Source organism: Arachis ipaensis, chromosome B10 (genome assembly GCF_000816755.2).
Source record: "Arachis ipaensis cultivar K30076 chromosome B10, Araip1.1, whole genome shotgun sequence".
NCBI classification, from domain to species: Eukaryota; Viridiplantae; Streptophyta; class Magnoliopsida; order Fabales; family Fabaceae; genus Arachis; species Arachis ipaensis.
Genome location: NC_029794.2, coordinates 107,733,249 through 107,741,152, shown reverse-complemented (window position 1 = coordinate 107,741,152; position 7,904 = coordinate 107,733,249).

Sequence of the window (7,904 nt, the reverse complement as noted above, 5' to 3'; positions counted from 1 at the left end):
AATTAGAATTAAAACAAATAAAATAAATTATAATTCATAATATACAATAAAGACTGAATTATATCATAACGGATAAGTATAAAAAATACAATTCTATTACGTTACTAACAGTATTTCTATCAATTTATGCCAACTTTTATTTATAACTGTATTTAATGAAAATGTCTTTGTGGATGTGTCTAATAAAAATATCTTTTTTATAGTTGAATTTAATAGAAGTGTCTTTATAAATATATTTTTTGGATTTATCTCTTTATATATGTGTTTAAAATATAATAATTAATTATTATTAACAATAAATTGATAAATAATATGTTAGTACCTATACTTTTTCTAAAAAATATGATTAATTGACTATTAAGTAATTAATATGAATTTCAAGATAAAATATTACATAATGACATTATTAATTCATGAGCAGGCAAGCAGCATATGCATAAGCATGTGTTGACCGATGTGAATACGTAAAGTTAATCAGTACAGTACCTCCTATGAATGAATACTTGAATAGTGATTCATGATTCATCCATCAATTTCCTCTCCCGCGGCCGCGATTACCGCTTCCTACCTCTGACCTATATATGCTGTTCTTTCTATGCCACCATATAAAAACGAATGAAATGTAATTTAACAAGATATATCTATTTGATTGTATTTTGTAAATTGTAATAGTCATTTCAAAATTTTTTTATTTTTATATATTATCATAATTAAAAATATAATTTAATCAATAAAAAATAATTTATTAAAGGATATTTTAGTAAACAAAATTTAATGACAAAAATATAAATTTTTGCTAAAGGGTATTTTTGTAAAAAATAATTTATTTTTTCTTGATAAATGGATAAAGTTAACAGGGCAAGTTACTTAAATAAATAGAATAGAGAAAACGTTTACCTAAATGTGCAAAACTGGTTCTTGTTACCTGCATGTGCAAAAAGTCATTTCTATGTAATCCGTGGCAACCCACCACGGTTTCAAAACGTGCATAAACCGTGGCAGGTCCCAGCGGATTATGGCCAAAAGATATAGAGTGTAAACCGTGGTAGGTCACCACGGTTTACTAAGGAGAGATGGCGTGCATAAACCGTGGAGAGTCACCACCGTTTATGAAAAAACTTGTTTGCACATAAAACCTTGTGGGTCACCACGGTTTATGTGTGGTAAATAATGGCCAGAAAACCTTGTTAATTTTATGTCCAATAGAAAATGAATTTATTAGCACAATAAATTTATGAGCAGAATCTTAAATTATGTCTTATCAACAACAGCTTTTTATAATAAAAAGAGTACATTTTATAGTATATATTAGTCAATAATACATAAAAAGAACGAAAAAATTTTATTATAAATATTCAATAGAAATAGATGATTTTTTTTTCTTTATAAAATGTACTATATAGTGTGTATTTATTAGGCTGCCTTTGTTTTCAACAACAAAATAGAATAAGACACTGAAAATAGGATAGGACAAGACACTGATGGATAGAGACATAAAATTTTGTGTTCTTGTAATTCTGTTTGGTGATAAACTAGAACAAATTATGAAAATCTAATTTATTCTCATTTTTTTCATTAAAAAAATTTGAGATGAAAAATATAATAATAAAAAATATAATAATAAAAAATTAACAAAAATAATAAAAAAAAATAAAAAATAAGTTGTGTCTCTTGGACATAAAATTAACAAGGTTTTCTGGCCATTATTTACCACACATAAACCGTGGTGACCCACAAGGTTTTATGTGCAAACAAGTTTTTTCATAAACCGTGGTGCACGCCATCTCTCCTTAGTAAATCGTGGTGACCTACCACGGTTTATGCACGTTTTGAAACCGTGGTGGGTTGCCACGGATTACATAGAAATGACTTTTTGCACATGCAAGTAACAAGAACCAGTTTTGCACATTTAGGTAAACGTTTTCTCTATTCTATTTATTTAAGTAAATTGCCCAAGTTAACATTAGTTAACACAAAAAAATTTAAAATAGATTAAAGAAAAAGTTTTTTAAAAATTATAAGAAAAGAGAATATACATATTATAAATAAAGGAGAAGAAAGTGTCATTTTAACCTCTTTTAGGAAAAAAAAGTGAAAATTTCTTTTAAAAATTTTTTTTTATATTACTTATTTCGTTTATTATGAAAAAGAGACGGTTATAAATACATCTTATTCTTATTGTAAATAAGATAAGTAATCAAATATTAAATTCATATCTCATTTGCAAACGAAATAAATAACAAATACTATATCATATGTATCTTGTCTTCGTTGCGAATGAAATACGTATGATACATATTTATATAAGTATTTGAGGAGTGTTAAGAGGCAGTAATTTTTGTGTTTTGTAATCATCAATTGGTCATTAATAGTGTTTTTAATGGTGTGAGATTAAATCCAATAGTATGAGATCATTTAATTTTCTTTTGATGGTTAAATATTGGTTTTTTTTTAACATTTTACATTGTGAGCGAGTTTTTTTATTTGCTAGAGATATCCTATGGTGGGAGCATTCTCTACAGACATTAATTGAATAAGAGCTGATATATTGTGGAGACATTTAACTTTAAATCCTCCTCTATGTGTTTGCTTGGTGTAGCGTAATGCAATGAAGATGCTGCTATTAATGGATCTAATACTACAGAAGTAGACGAGTTTTGCAAAGTAGGCCACACACAGCGTGAAACAGTTGGACTAAATATTAATCATAAATGGGCCTTGCGAAATGTGAACAAAACCACCGATTGGTGCAATAAAATTCGATTGGGTTGTGGCTGAGTTCATTTTGGTCACAATGAATAAATCCTCACTTTATGACTTTATGTATTGAATTTGGCATTTTTAATGGAATTAATAATTTTATATTATAAAAAATAATAATAATAAACAAAGTAGATATTAATTCAAAAATATATGATAAAGAGTGAGTTAGTGTTAATGTCATTTATATTTGGTAATTATGTATTAAAATGAATTGAAATAAAATAAAGAATGATTAACAAGAAAAATAAATAAAAAATTGATAAAAGAAAACAAAACTTAGAAAAAAAATACTAAAAATGATAGTCTAAAAATTTTTTTTTTGTAAAGCACGACCATAAAAAATTACAAGAATTTTGATTATTATTCCTAGTACCTCTTATTATAAATGAAATTGAATGATAAATTAACAGAAAAAAATAATTTTCTTCAATTACTTCCCAATCTAATAATTAAACGGAAACACAAAACTTATAATTTATTGTTTTTGAATTAAAATGCGTTTAAAGAAAAAAATTTCAATTTGGTTACAAAAGCATTTACCATTCAACACCCAAATTCAATCTCATTTAATATTTTGCTAATTAAATATTTCACATATATTTTCTTATGCAACAAAACTATTACTACCAAGATCATTAATTTTTTAAGCTCACATTAATTTTTTTAAGCTCACTGCCATTTTGTTTTCATTCTCATCGAACCTAACATTTAATTTTCTTCAACATTCAACATACAATAACATAGCATCTCCAATAAAACTTAATTACTATGCATACGACTAGAATAACCACTAGGCAAACCATTCGTTTTTAGACGTCATTAATAAAAGTGCTTCTTAACAATAACTTTAAAAAATTACTTTTTAATCATAACCTACAACCAAAGTTCTGAAACCGGTTTGAATTGGTTGGTCGAACCATAAACCAATAGAAAAAGCAAATTGATCAAATATCAAAACCAAAAAATTCAAAAATCGTCATTTAACTGTCGAATCAGTCTGAACCAGTTGGTCAACTGAACCATGACTCGGTTAGTTCTTCAAAACGACATCATTTTGGATGACTTTAAAAAAAAAAAAAGGAAAACCTAACGCGTCAATGCATTACCCCCTTCCCCCAACACCCCCTCATTCATGAATAACACACTCATAATCAGAAGAAAAGCTCAAAAATCCTCCCAAACCAAAATCTTAGCTTCTTCAACGGCTCTGCTACTGCCGTCCGTAGTTGTCGGCACCTTCGCGGCTTCCTCTTTTCTCCTATCCCGAACCCAGGCCCTCTCTTCTAATTCGGCACGTCGTCCCCATCCTCCATGGCTTCTCTGTTTGAGGCTTAGGGCAGCTCGCCATCGTGTCGCATTCGTCTCGCCGGTTGCGGTCATCTCGCCGCTTGTTGTCCTGCTCTCCGTCGAAAGTTAGTGGCACTGCTTTCACTTTTTCGGTTATTCCTTTTATGTTCTGTTTAGTGATTTCTGAATGTGAAATTGTGAATGGAAATCAAATCATTGATTTTGTGTTATTGAAATTATTGCTAAAAATGAATTTGTTACTCTGCCGTTGCTTTTTTTTTTAATTTCTGAGTATGCTGATTTTGAATTTTTTTATAGGTTTATTGATTTCTGGTTTAGAGTGATTAATTATTGCTGTTTATTAATTTTTGTTGTTGATTGTTTTTTATTTCTGACCCTGTTCAATCTGTTGTGCTGTTGGTAATGGTATTTTTTTATTGGATTTATCTTTTGAGAGCTGCTGTTAGTGTGGTCTGATGTTGCCTTATTGATTTCAGTTATGGTCTTATGGATGATTATTTGATTTCTGGCTGTGTTGCTACTATTTTTAACTTTGTGAATGATTTATTGATTTCAGTTATAGATAATAGTATTAATCAAGAAGCAATTGCTAATAATAATACATCTGTGAATAATATGTCTATCAATCCTCCTATTTCGAATGATTTAGATATTTTTTTATTATCTAACTTTTGAGTTTGTATTTTAATAAGATTATATGGATTTGTTTGATGACATTTCATGTACTGTTTTAAATTTGAAAGATATTTTAAGATTTATATTATATTATAATTATATTTTAAGATGTTTATTTATAATTTATTTATTATTTTATTTTAAAACGATTTTTCAGTTGAATAAACTTGTTGGAAAGATAAATGAAACAAGTTTGTTTAAACAAGATCGAAGGACTTTGAAATCAAATATAAAGTACAAAATCTTAAAAGAAAATGAAAAGAACAAACTTGTTGGAAAGATAAATTTGCAATAAGATAAAGGTTACAAAAAATTTAAAGTAAATGTAAAAGACATGGAAGAAACCCTACAAAAAAGGAAGTTCTTAGCAAACTCAAAAATTCGATGGTGATATGAGAGTACGAGAATGTTTTTTGAAATAAGATTTTAACCTCTGTTCCTTCCAATCTTCATCTATTTATAAGACTCTTCGACCAATTAACTTTAAATATATTTTCCACATGCATTAATCTTTAGGTAACTCTTTCCACATTTTGAATGATGTGAATAACTGCCATCAATTATCTTCAATCATTAATTTTCTTTAATAAAACTTGTCGATCAACCTTATCTCTCTCCCCGATGAATCCCTTTGGAGGAGTACCATATCTTTTGAAAGAACCTATCAAACCTTGACTTCGATACTTCTATTTGTTTTATTTTTTATTAATAGTTACCCTTCTATTTTTATTTTTTTGGTATTTAAATTTTTTTTTTTGGTTTGTATCAGGGTATCCATCAGGTCGAAAACCCAATGACTAGTCCTTCAAATACTACAGAGACAAAGTGGACGACCCTCCCAAGCAAGCAAGCTCCATTCCCATCCTCCAGTAAATATCGAATCCGAGAAAAATGGTTAAGAGACATAGACCCTCATCTATCTGTGCCAATGCACGTTGATTTTTTTTTATTTAGTTACCCTTGTATTTTGTCATCGGATGTTACCCTAATTTTTCTTGGCCCACATTTTTTACTTTTACACTGGCTTTAACCCACACAACCCAACAAAAATATGAGTCCACTATTTCTATCGGCTGCAAGTCCCAGCCGACAAATTTTCTCTCAAGCTTGGCTAAGGAAAAGGACAAAAATCAATGCAATTGTCCATAATGTCATTCTCATAAGCATAAAATGGGTTAAGAAAGTGACCCGTGCTAGGATCTACCTGCACTCTCTCTCACTGGTCTACCATATTACTTAATCACACATCTGCACTATCTAAATATTATATTATAAGTCTCAAAGCCTCTGCATGCATACTGGTATAGCAATAAGACAATAAAATACAATATGTAAAAATCTTCCTATAATATTTGATATTTTATACATGTCTCATGTTCACTAATGATAAAATAGTCCATAATTATTTTGTTCTCTATGCAAACGAGATAAAAACAAGCAACAGAAAAAACATAATTTTTTTAGAATGTACCTATATTCTATTTTTTTGGAGCGTGATCTTATTTTGTATATTGAATTATATTACATTGATAGATTTTGAAGAATTCAATTGTTATATATACAAAATATTAAATTTTTTATATTTATTTAAATAAATAAGTGAGTTGAATATTTTAATTAGTTATTTTTAATTTGTTAAGTACGATTTTAGCCCTTAGAGTATAGTTTTTTTGTCCTCAACCTTTGTTTTGCATAAAAAATTGTCCCTAAAGTCTTAAAATCGTCCTTACCTTAGGGACTAAAATCCGCCAGAAATGGCGGCGAAAGCGGAGGTAGAGGTGGATTATGGACAACTTCTTCTTTTTCCCTTTTCCCTTCTTCTTCTTTCCTTTCCCTTTGCAGGAGCAAAAACACTTTCTTTCTCTTATTTTTTTATTTTATAATTTTTTTTGTTATGGGTAATCTATTATTCTATTATATATTTTTAATTTTACAACTAAAATATGTCATATGTCACTCTCTCATTGCAATTAGAATCAAATTTTTTTTTTCCAAAATTAAAGAATTCTTCCATCTTCCTTACTAATTTTACAACCAAAATGTGCCATATGTCACTTTCTCATTACAATTGGAATCAAATCTTTCCCTCCAAAATTAAGAAATTCTCTCATATTCCTTACTAATTTTACAACCAAAATGTGCACTCTCTCATTGCAATTGGAATCAAATCTTTCCCTCCATAAGGAATTCTCCCCCTCTTCCTTACTAATTTTACAACCAAAATATACCACATGTCACTCTCTCATTGTAATTGAAATTAAATCTTTCCCTCCAAAATTAAAAAATTATTTTCTCCTCCTTACTAATTTTGCAACCAAAATGTGCCACATGTCACTTCCTCGTTGCAACTGAAATCAAATCTTTTCCTTCAAAATTAAAGAGTTCTTCTCTCCTCCATTTTCTTTTCTCTATCTCTTTCATTCATTCAACCACTCTATCTCTTTTATATATCATTATCAATATCAATGACTAATTACTTATTTTACAATCAAAATGTGCAACATGACATTCTTTAATTGTATTAAAATTAAAATTGAAATATACCTATATTATGTATCATATATTACTATCTAATTTAATAACCAAATGTGTCACATGACACTCTCTTATTAAAATTGAGAAAAATATTTTTCTCCAAAATTAATAAATTTCCTTCCTAAATTATTTCATCTACCTTTCTCCATTTTTCTATTTCTCTCTACCATTTTCACTCTATATATATTTTATATTTTATATTTTATATTAGTAATTTGACAAATCAAAATATGTCACTAGATATTTTTTATTACAATTAAAATAAAATTTTTTCTTCCAAAATTAACAAACTCTCACTCTCATTCTTCATCTTTATCGTTCTCTCTCTTTTCTGGCCTTCTTAGTCGGAGATTTTTGTCAGTTTAGGACTTTTTTTTAAAAGTAGTTTGATTTTATAAATCTTTTATGTCATACATAATCTATACTGTCAGAACAAAGTAAAATACTTGTTTGATCCAAATTTTAATATTTAAGTAAAATGAAAAATTTTAAAACTTGATTTTAAACCTTAATAACGATTTTGTATGAAAAAAAGGTTAGAAACGAAAAAAGTTTTCGATATGAACCAAAATCGTACTTAACTATATTTTTAACGTATAAAATAATAAATAAAAATATTAAAG